The sequence below is a fragment of the Galeopterus variegatus genome, unplaced genomic scaffold (assembly GCF_000696425.1).
Source record: "Galeopterus variegatus unplaced genomic scaffold, G_variegatus-3.0.2 Scaffold21134, whole genome shotgun sequence".
NCBI classification, from domain to species: domain Eukaryota; kingdom Metazoa; phylum Chordata; class Mammalia; order Dermoptera; family Cynocephalidae; genus Galeopterus; species Galeopterus variegatus.
Window position 1 is genome coordinate 1 of NW_007747245.1, and position 11588 is coordinate 11588.

General features: G+C 53.0%; 1 long non-coding RNA gene across 1 annotated transcript; it reads right to left on the reverse strand.

Annotated features, from left to right (window-relative positions):
- Positions 1-5775: 5775 nt before the first annotated feature.
- LOC103583268 lies at positions 5776-10374 on the reverse strand. Its single transcript, XR_549842.1, has 2 exons — positions 10242-10374; positions 5776-8362 (listed from the first exon to the last, which is right to left on the reverse strand). It is a non-coding gene; the product is annotated as an uncharacterized LOC103583268 (long non-coding RNA).
- Between the last annotated feature and the right edge of the window lie 1214 nt (positions 10375-11588).

Below are 11588 nucleotides of genomic sequence, written 5' to 3' on the forward strand. Positions count from 1 at the left end.
GCTTTGAGGGCCATGGGCAGGTCTTTGCATTTTATCCTAATGAGCTGGGAGGCTGGATAGGGTTTCAAGAAAGAGCGTGGCATAGGTAGAGGCTTTCAGGGGAAGAGGGGAGGTGGGGCTGCCGGAGGGCCTTGGCGGGGTTCTCACCATCGCACTGGTGGGGGTGGGAGTGTTACATGTAGGTTTTATCATTACTCAGGTGTGGTAGGGCCGTCAGATCAGGAGACAACTGCTTCTGAAAAGATAGTTTGCCACTTACAGTTCCCAAGAGGAGGGGCCATGCCACACAGAGCCACACAGGACAGGGAAGTCCGGGGGCGGGTCAGGAGCAAGGGGACAGGTGAGCGAGAGCCATTGCTGTGTTCACGGGAAGGAACAGGCAAAGCAGGGTAATCGGGTAAATGGGTTTGTGACTGGAAAGTTTGAATAATTGTGTAGGGCTCTGCGGTGTAGGGACTGTCCACGTTGTCTGGCACCTGGCTCTGGGGTGACTAGGGAGGTGGGTAGTGCAAGAGCTCTCAGTACAGGAGGTGGCTGGAGGTAAAGGCTTTGGATGGGCTGGTTTGCATATGAGAGGTGAGTGGGTAGTGGAAGAGCTCAGTACAGGAGGTGGCTGGAGGTAAAGGCTTTGGATGGGCTGGTTTGCATATGAGAGGTGTGCTCGGAGGGAGTCATTTGCTATCTCTAGGAATAGCTAGTCCTGGGAGAGTTGGCGAGATCCCAAGATGTCATAGTCGTGTAAAATATAGAAAATAAAAAGCATGACTAATAGAGGCAGATGGTGAGGAGAGGTCAGGATTAGAGGGCAGAGCTGCAGAATGGTGGATTCTGTGAGAGGGGAGGAGAGAGGAACGTGAGAGGGTGACTTGGGAAGGGGTGGTGTGCGGTTTGGTCAAGGTGGTCGGTTGGACACGCCCCTGAAGTTATCCGAAGGAACAGCTGAGCGGTAGGAGCAGGTTACGGGGTCAGTATAGAGAGCAGTGGCCGGGTGGGAGCTCAGCAGTTTGCCCTACACAGGCTGGTCACTGAGACTGACAGGGGACCCGTGGGCAAGGGGCTCCTGGGGAGGGGCAGGACCCAGGCGCTCTGGTTCAGTCACTTATGTTGGAGATGCTGCCCATTATCCCAGTGCATGCACGTGCCTGTGGCTCAGGGCTGAGGACTGAGCTGTGGGCACCCCAATACGTCAAGGTCAGGAAGAAGAGGAGGTGCAGCCATGGAGGCCGGAGGAGGATCAGGAAGGACTCTCGTGAGCTGAAAACCAGGTGAGAGCATTTCAGGAAAGAGTAGTCAACGAAGTCAAGGGGCCAAGAGATGGGAGTGAGGACGGCATTTGCAGGTGCACACGCGCAGTCGACTTGACAGGGCACACTAGCTCTGGGCCTCACCTGAGCGAAGTGTTACCCACCCCCGAAAGAATTCCTGTCTTCTCCATATTACCAAAAACTCGTACTGAATTATTATATTTTGAATTCCATCAGTAAATACTTGTGGAAATTTGTTTCTGTTACATTAGTACCTAATATCTTCCATTTTGCCTCTTGGGCCCACAAAGTCTAACATATTTACCACCTGGCCCTTTAGAGAAAAAATGGGTGAAGGAGACATTCTGAGAGTGCATGGGGGGCCGTGAGCCTCTGGGGACCCAACACAGGGTTGCAGTGGCTTCCATACGATTGGAGTCCAGAGCCTTGGAGGGCAGGGCCTGAAGCTTGCTGGGATTGGCCCCCATGCTGCTTAGGCAGAACTGGGCCATCAGTTTCAGGCCAGCCTCCCCATTGGGTGACATAGAGAGTGCAGCAGCTGGGACAGGTGGAGGCCACCCAGGAATGTGCTGCTGTCCCCAGAACCTCTTCTCATAACTGTCGCAGTTCTGCATTGCTTTGGGTAATTCTCTGATCAATAGTTGTCCATTTCTGATCAATATCTGCCTGCTGCACTAGACCCCAGCTCCACATAGGCAGGACAGGTCTGCTCTTCCGGGGACCTCCAATACCAGGCACCTCCAATACCAGGCACCTCCAATACCAGGCACGGGGTCAGTGCTCCACCAACACTCATTGGAAGAAGGACTGAAGGAATCAATGAATGAGCCAGCAAACAACCCCTCAACCTCCACCCCAATACCTATCCCAGTGCCTTGTGCAAAATAGATGTTCAGAAAATATCTGCTGAGAAAATTAAATTTTGACTCTTCGTACATTCTCTAGCTAGGGTGTGTACCCTTGGTGCCTTTGAGGTCATTAGGCGGGGCTGAGCTCATGGGGCAGGAAAGTCCACTTCTGATGTGACTCAGGTCTTAGGGGACTCATTGCTGCAGCTAGCTCAGCACTGCACGCCCCCGAAGCCTGCCTATGGTGGGAGGCCTACAACTCACTCCAGCCAGGCAAGGATGAGAACACCTGGGCCAGCAGGAGTCTCAGCTCAATGAGGCTTTTGGCAGAAGAAAGTCACATTTACTTTCCTTTGTTTTCCCCTAGAAGCCCTGGTCACCACTTAGACCCCGGGATGGGTAGGTCTGCAGAAATGCCTGGTCCAGGTGACCCCAAAAAACCACTGCCCTTTCCCAGGGGCACTTGAAATGGGGGCTGAAAGGAGGGCAAAATAGTCCTGACATTCAAACCACAGACAGGCTGCTGAGGATGGAGAACCTGGGTATGGAGGCGATACAGCATAGTGCCATGGTTAAAAGCATTGGCTTTGAAGTTAAAAAGTAAAAAGATCTGAGTTGACCTGGGGATCTGAGCTGTGTGACCTCAGTCAGGTGTGCACCCTCTCTGATCCTCAATTTATACTTGTTAACTCTGACACCCACTCATGAGCACAGCAGACCTGGGATGCAGAAAGGGCCACTGGTGTCCCAAGTTATGGAATGGCTGTCCCAGGCCCTCCACTGGGGACCAGGCCTTCAATCCAGCTCATCTGGCTGCAGAGCCAGAGCTCACCCCCTCCACACACTGCCCCTTTGGGAGGCAGGGTTTGGTGTGTGCAAATCAGACTGTCCCTTTTGGTGGGAGAATGGTTGAAGGAGACGGCTCTTTCCTCAGGAGAGGTGGGCCGGGGTGGGGGGAGAAGCTGAGCATTCCCCACCTGATTCCCTGGACCAAGCCTTGCTCTGCTCTGCCAGGAAGGAGGCTCCCCAGGGAGTGGAGCATGGAGTCCCCACCACATGGCTTGATTGCGCATTCTTGGGCAAGTCATGAGACTCAGGAAGGCCCAGGATTCAGCCTTGGCCAAGATCCGCCTGCTCCTGGATCTGACTTCAAAGGGGCCTCTCAGAGTACTCAGAGCTGAGGGTGCACCCAGAACGCTCCCAGGAGCCCCAGTGGCCTCCGTGTTTGACGAGGAATCCAGCCTCCCTTGTGCTGCCGGCCCAAGCAAGGGCTCTCCATTGCAGGAGAACAGGCCCCTTTCATATTCTCTGGGTTCAGATGCGGCATCAGGCCCGCACAGGGCTCTCAGCAGATGCTCCCAGAACACAGCGCACTAATTCTCCTCCTTTCTCTGCTGTAGGAGCCACAATGGAGAACACAGGTGCAGGCCTGAGCCGGTCCAGCGCACCCCACAGCAGGAGGACACAGCACTTGCAGGTGCTGATCGAGGGGGCGGTGTTGCTCCTCCCCACCTGCCACAATAGCCTGAAATTCCACCATTTCTGCCTTTGTGCTCAATAGGAGCCACAATGGAGAACACAGGTGCAGGCCTGAGCTGGTCCAGCGCACCCCACAGCAGGAGGACACAGCACTTGCAGGTGCTGATCGAGGGGGCAGTGTTGCTCCTCCCCACCTGCCACAATAGCCTGAAATTCCACCATTTCTGCCTTTGTGCTCAGTGATCAGCTGAATAATGGCCCCTAAAGATGTCTGTGTGGTGACCCCCAGAACCTGGAAACACATTTCCTACAGGGCAGAAAGGACTTTGCAGTTGTGATCTTGAGATGAGGATGTGGCCTGGACTACCTGGTGGGCCCAGTGTAACCACAAGAGTCCTTACAAGAGGCAGGAGGGTGAGGGTCAGAGATGGCAATATGACCACAAAGCAGAGGGAGACAAAGTCAGAGAGAGACCTGAAGATGCCACGCTCAGAAGATGGAGGAAAGGGCCACGAGCCGAGGAATGTGGCGGCCCCCAAAAGCTGGAAAAGGCAGGGAAACAGACTCCTCCCTAGGCCCTCCAGAAGGATCCAGGCCTGCTGACACCTTGACCTCAGTGCAGCGAGACCGATTTCAGACTTCTGGCCTCCAGAACTGCAAGATAATAAACTTGTGTTGTTTTAAGCCACTGTTTGGGGTAATTTGTTCCAGCAGCCACAGGAAACTCATACAGCTCCCAGGGCCAGTGCTGCTCCTGCAGATGCAGCTCTGGCCCACAGGAACTAATCTCTCTCTGTTGCTCCCCAGGGAACCTCACTGGGTGAAGTTCTGGGAAAATCTGATTCATCAAAGTGATGTTTTCCTACCACAAGCTCTGCCTCCCCCACAGGCAGAGTGACTGCCCATGGGGTGAGATTTCTGGAGCAACAGAAACATACCAGCCCCCACACACCACCTCTCTACCTGCCCCCCACAAACCCTCCACTTGAGCACACCCATGCTTCCCTTCCCAAGGAGGGTCATTCCGTGGGGAAGGGACACATTCTTCACGACAATCTTTCCTGAGAGCTAGTTTCTGAGTGGGGAGTGGGTGGCCACACAGCAGAGAGGGTTCTAGAGAGCTCTGAGAGAGGAAGTCCTCCTATCAACCCTCAAAGGCATGCCCCAGCTTGTCCTGTGTCCTGGCCGCCGCCCCCACACACTCCCTCTGCCCCGCTCCTCTGCACATGCACGTTCTCTGCTGAGCAAAGCTGCTCCTGGCCCCATCATGAAGTGATGGGGTTCTCCCCATTTCCAGGCCTGGATGCCACCAGCCTCCCACCCCCAAGGCACCACGCTGGGAGGCAGCACTGGAGAGAGTCTCTCCCAGAGCCTCATGCCTGAGACAGTCCCCTGCTATGGGCTGAACTGTGTCCCTTCCACTTCATATGTTGGACTCCAAACCCCAGTGCCTCAGAATGTGACTGTATTCAGAGATAAGGTCTTTAAAGAGGTGTTTATGTTAAAATGAGGGCGTTAGGGTGGGCCCTCATCCAATCTAACTGGTGTCCTTGTAAGAAGAGGCACCGGGGTCATGTGTGTGTGCACAGAGGGATGACCATGATCTTGGACTTCTAGCCTCCAGAACTGAGAAAATACTTTAATGTTGTTTAAACCACCCCATCTGCAGTGTTTTGTTGTGCAGCCTTCACCAACTAATACACTGTCTCCTGCCTCAGGTTCATCCTACCCCAAATGGCAGCCGGGGACACTGAGCATCCAGTGACAGTGACATGCACCCAGAGACACCAGGGGCTCAAAATAACAGCTGCCAGGGGCCTGAAGTGGGACTGCAGTCACCGAACCTTCAAATTCAAATGTCTGAAGACAATGCCAGGCCTGCTGTGGGCTGGGATGGGCCTCCAACCCCACTCCCACCCACAACAGGCTTCGCACAGGGAGTTCCTGGTAACATCTGAATCCTTGCCTCTCTGATCTCGTTTTCTTCTGCTTAGACATTAGCATGATCACACCTCATCTCTCACCAGTCACCATGCCCTAAGTCCCCTTCACCGACAGTGGGCACAACTGGTGTAGGTAAGACTCCAAACTATCTCCACAATTCATTCACACACGTGGGACGCCGTGGAGAGAACCCGCGGGGCCGCGCTTACACTAGAGAGAGGGAGCGTGCACGCTGCAGGTACCAATCACATGGTCCGTCTTTAATCATGTTAAATAGTAATAAAAGTACAGCTCGACTGTGATTCCCTTAGCATACCTTACACGATTAAGGGAGTACAATTTAATACAATCTGGTACACAGCTTTTGAGAACACAAAGTAACTTCAATACCAGGTCGTGAGAAATGCTCCGTTTTGCTTTGGTCTGGGATGACAGGCTAGAAAGCCACTGCTCAAAATGGCATCTGTGCTGCCTGCAAGAGCTGGGCCTCAAATGAGAAGAAGCAGAGGTGACACGCTGCCCTGCGGAGAAAGGCCCCTCGAGAGAGAAACCGTGTCTGCGTGGCATTGGTTGGCACTGACGGGATGGGCCTGCGTGTGTTAAAAAAGATTCGTGTAATCAACCAAATAATATTGGAAATAACACCTTCAGTCACACTTCTGTAAGAAGCAGAGTTATACCACATGTTACTCACATGCACAGGAGTGCATAAGAAAAATCCCTTGTAATTATGGTTGGTGTGGAATAGCAAAACATGTGCTGGAAACGACAAGTTAACTGGCAGAGAAATTAATCTATAAAAGGGGTTATGTCCAGAGCAGAGGAGCCTCGTCGGCAACAGAACTGAAGGGAATCCACTCAGAAAATGCACCCACACACACACATGCACACACGCACTCTGTATTGCAAATAAATACACACACACACACACTGAAGTGATATCTCCCTAAAGCATCCTTGTGCTCAGGCCAGATTTCCCAACTGGCTGCTGCTCCAAGTGCCGGCTGCGAGATAAAGAGGGGATTGTCCCTGAAAGTGGGTGTTTAGGACACACAGCCCCTTCAGTAGCAGAAATAGCCCCGCCTTGCCAGTGCTAGGAGCCCTCTGCATGCCTTCAAATGGGCTGTGTATCCATCTCTGATGGCAGAAGAAAAACAGTGCCAGGGTCGGACACCTGAGCACCTGCAGATGGACCTCTGACCACCGAAGCTGGTCTGTCTCACACACGCAAGTTACAACTCAGCGGGGAGGTGTTTGCACTTTCTGACTTGGGTGGACGGTGTCTCGACCTGGGAACTTTCGTTCACAGGACACTTCCCTGGACAACACTCGAGTGCAAAGCTCCGTCGAGTTCCCACCAGAGGCTGTGTGCCAAGTGGCCCAAGTGTTCTCTTCAATCTTTCCCATGACTTTCAAGAAATGGCAAGACCTTCAGCCCTTCCATCTGGCCCAAGCTGCTAAGTGGCCCAAAAGGTTCCATTAAGGACACAGCTTCTTGCGATCTCGTTCTGAATCTCAGCACACCATGTTCAGCCCAAATTTAGTTTGTCATTGTGTTTCTGAATCAAGACCCAAGTATCTTGTAGTTCCCTACCCGAGGGAGGATCTTCGACCACGCACAGTGGAGAATGGATAATAAACTCACTCCGGTAGGAAGGCGGAGAGGTGGTGCCTGCAGCCGGCCAGCACTGAGCTTTTACACATCCTCCAGTTCTCTGATGACCTTGTGCACATGGTGAGAGCTTGAGTTAGCTAGACTGTCCATGAAGTGTTCGATTCCTTGCAGTTGCACTTTCTGGCATGAACAGCAAATGTTTCTTTTCTGATTATAAACTGAATTTCTTGAGAAAACATCTAAAGAGGCAGAAAAGAGAGCGAGGGCTAGTCCCATGTAGAACGTGGTTTATTTTAAACACATTCATTTTCTATGTTAAACATAACTGAAGTCTACAAGGACAGAATGGGAGGAGGTTGGGAAGATGAACGTGCTGCCAAAATAACCAACTTCTTTTATTCTCTCGGAAACAGTGAAGTTGACGGGGTTTATATATGAAGAGACTGATGGGCTGACTTTGGAGAGAAAGGGAAAAAGAAAACAGAAAGATGACTCCATTCCTGAGCCTCGATTCTCCACCCAAATGACCTTCGAGATCTGAAGAAGAGTGTTTCAAAACTGAATGTAAATTATGTCAGTTCTCAGAAGCCCTGTGGCGTGACCTCTGGCGTGCCTAATCGGATCCCAGAATTGCCAACTCCCAGACTCAGGCTCTCCCGAAGGCAGCGAGGCTGGCAGCGACCTCCCTGCAGCCCCTCTCTGCACCCAGAACAGTGCCCGCCTGCATCACCCTGGAGCTCTGGGCACTCTTGGAGCAGAATTGAATTCTTGTGGAAGTGGAGCACGTGGTGGCCTCAGACGGAGGAGCCCAGTGAGGGGTCAGCGGCTGGCCTGACCACAAAGGAAATTCTGGAAGGGATAGAATTCACACAGCCCAGAGAGGGAAAGAAAACTGCGTCCCCAGAGGTTTTCTCCATCAACTCCACCAAGGAGCACATCGCACCTCCACAAAGAGAGATTTTTAAAATCATGGCAATGCTGGAATCAGTGGACCCAGGGCCTGTAGCAGGACCTCAGCCCTCACGTGGTCTTCCATGCAAAGGCCTCATCAGCAAGAACCTGCGCCAGCTTGGTGTTGAAAGGCCCGTAGAAGTCCTGCAGAATCTTCTGTGTGATGGGCCACATGGGCCCCAGGTTCCGGTCCTCAGGGCGCCGTGCATTGGATGCGGGGCTCTTTGTCATCAAGGCCTCTTGCTTCGCACTCAAGGGCCCTGGAATAAAAGGAAAAAGGCAGGAGTCAAGCCAGGAAGTAAAAGAACTTTGCAAAAATCCCAGCTATGCTTCATGTTGAGACGGGAGTTTCCTTTAGGAAGAATGTGTTTGGGGATTAAAATTCTTTGGCTGGGCCCACTTTGGAGGAGCTGAGGGAGGACGGTGGAAGTCGGACTGTGAAGCAGCACAGAGCTGCTCTGGCCGGTGCTCAGAGCCCACCCTCGGGGAACCCCACGGGCACTTCACGCTGCTGCAGCGTTCACCTGAAGCTTAGAGGATGGGTTCACTTCCAATTGTCCCAAATGGGCTACTTTCCACGGCTGTCAGCCTGTCCTCAGATAACTGTGCCTCCCGCCAGGCACAGTCCATGGGCTTAGATTTTCCTGCTAACTGGCTGCTGGAATATTCTGCCACAGTCATTTCTACTTTGGCTGCTGAGGCAAAGGGCCCGTGGCTGAGCACATTTCACCCTGTGTGTCCTGCTGTAAGGTGGCCTCGGGGAGGAGACCACCTGTGCCCAGAGACCCCACTGGCTGAGCCTCCACCTGCAGCAAGGATATCAATGAGGAGAGGCCGCAGAACAAGCTAGCAGGGGCTGCCACCTCCACACCCTGGCCACTGGCCCACACTCCTCTCACTGGATTCACGCACCAGATCACTGCCCAGGCCTCTACCCCGGGCTCTCGGGATCTGGCCAAAATCCTTCATCCATGCACAGAAAAAGCATGTCCCAGAGTCCCAGGTGACGGGAGATACAGAACTGGCCTTACTGCCCACCTTAGGGATGGAAGATAAGCTCATTAGTGAGACAGAATACATGTGCAGCCAGATCAAAGACAAATGGCCCTTGGCCTTAGAAGGGAAAAAAGTAATCACACTCCATCATATGACTAGCTCTCCAGGAAAAGGAGAAACAAAGTCAAATGATGAGAGGGTCCCAAGTCCCAGTGGTGGGCACATATATTTCAAGAAATATTCAATTAACAAAGCTCCCAGGCGAGGTCATTAGGGCTGCAGCAGGTGCTGTGGGAAGGAATGTGGTTTGCTCTTGCTTCAGCCTTTCCGCCATCCTTCAGCATGGCCAGCGGCGTGGCCTGCTACCACAAAGTGCCTCTCAGGACTTTGGCTGCCAGGTGTCCCCAGGCTGAGGGCAGGTTCCCTTTCCCCTGAGGCACAGGTGCTGTGGCAAGCAGCCAAAATCCAGCCACGTGGCTCTGACTCCAGGGGTCCCCAACAACACCTGCAGTGGGGCAGGTTGTCTGTTCCCTCCTCCAAGCCTCGTGTCCTCTGCAGGACTCTGCTCCAGCCACCACTGACATCCTGTCAGTCCTTCAAAGCTCAGCCCTCAGACCCTTTCCTTCCATGAAGCCCCCCACAGTCCCTTCAGCAGCTGGGATCCCAGATCATCGGTGCGCACCTGCGGAGACGATGCTCACCTTCCTCACGTCATGCCACCAGTTCCTCGGTCAGTTCAGCTGTGTCTCCCACCTCTCCCTCCACTAGACTGTAAGCTCCCACTGGGGAGGCCACCTCCTGTTCCCCAGAGAACGCCTTACCATGCTGTCCACAATGACCCAGGTGCAGGTGGTGCTCAATAAAAACATCCTGAACTGACCTCCCTTAGGGAGACTCTGGGCCTGCCACTTAAGCCTATCCCTGGCCATTCTACTAAGTCTGTACTTGACCCAGAGAGATGTGCAGGTGGTGCTCAATAAAAACATCCTGAACTGACCTCCCTTAGGGAGACCCTGGGCCTGCCACTTAAGCCTATCCCTGGCCATTCTACTAAGTCTGTACTTGACCCAGAGAGCTCCAAAAATAGCCAGCATCCACGGAACCCACGCTCCGCCCCAGCGGTCGGAAGCACAACTCTCATACCGAGGTTCAGGAACTGGAAGACCTTCTGCATGGTGTACTTGACGTTGGAAGCATGATCTTCCAGGCGGAGAATGAGGAACTGTTCTTTCTTAAAAACAGTGAGCCAGTCCAGAAGGTAGACGGCATACAGCCCCACCTGGAGCCTCACCTAGGACCAAACAATGAGCGCGTCATTTCAGGAGTAATTCCTCCAACACTGTAAGGCATTTTCCAAAAGTATCACAGCCTTTCACTGTAAACCAGCACGTGAGAGTTACCCTAGCAAGCAATCGCCTTCAGACACTGGATTTTAACACAGTATGTTCTTGCTTCTTCACAAGGGTTTCTGTGCTACACATGCAAGAATTCTTACCCTTAGAGTTGCATTTAATCCCCACGACACCTGTTGGCTGTTCCACGCTACCATTGCACAGGTGAGGCCTGAGGTGCAGGGAAGTGGTCAAGGTTACACTGGCCAGCGGTCCACATGTTCTTTGCACAATGTTCTGGCTGTCTCTCTGCTCCCAGCATGAGCCCTATACCCAGCATCCAACAGGCTGTGAAACATCAACCCCAGATGCCTCAAAGACAACCCAGGTGAGTGAACAGCCAGATGCCTGGTGTGTGTGAGCGTCCGTGGCCATCAGGGTGCATGCGCATCCTGACGCCGTCAGCGCTGAACAAAGCCGAAGATGCACACTTCAGCTTAAACCCTTTCTCCTTCTACCCACGCACTTTCTGGGTCTTCATCCGTCTGTTTCTTCTCTCGTGCCAGTCATCGAGCTTCTGTAGTGAAGACTGAACCACACCCAGAGAGCGGTCAGGCCTTTGACCTCGGCTCCTGGGAAGTGATCTCTGGGACCCTGCATGTCCTGCCTGGAAGGAGTGTCTTGTTTGCCAGGTGGCTTTGGCCATGGACAAGCTGACACTGATTTATGATGGGGCTTTGAGCCATACAGTATCAGTTCTGACCTCTGGAAGGACTAAAGACTCAAGGTCATCCACGCAGGCAATATGTGATCAAGCCTGACTAAGAATTCTGGACACCAAAGTCTTGGATTGGTGACACTCTGTGAGTGCTGTCACGTGGCATGGCCAGGGGGCGTCAGCACCCATCCATGACCCCTCCTGGACTCTGCCCCGTGTGCTCCTGCCCTTGGCCAATTTCAATCTGCTGTGATCAATTATAATCATGAGTGTAACAGCCTTCAGTGTTTCCACGAGTCTTTCTAGAAAAGTACTGAGCCTGAGGTGGTTTGGGGACCGTCCCTGAATCAGCAATTGCTGTTTCAGAGTGAGGCGAGCTTGGGGACCACTCCCTCTCACTGCAGTTCTGTCTCAACTCTGGCAAGGCTCCAAGAAAAAGTG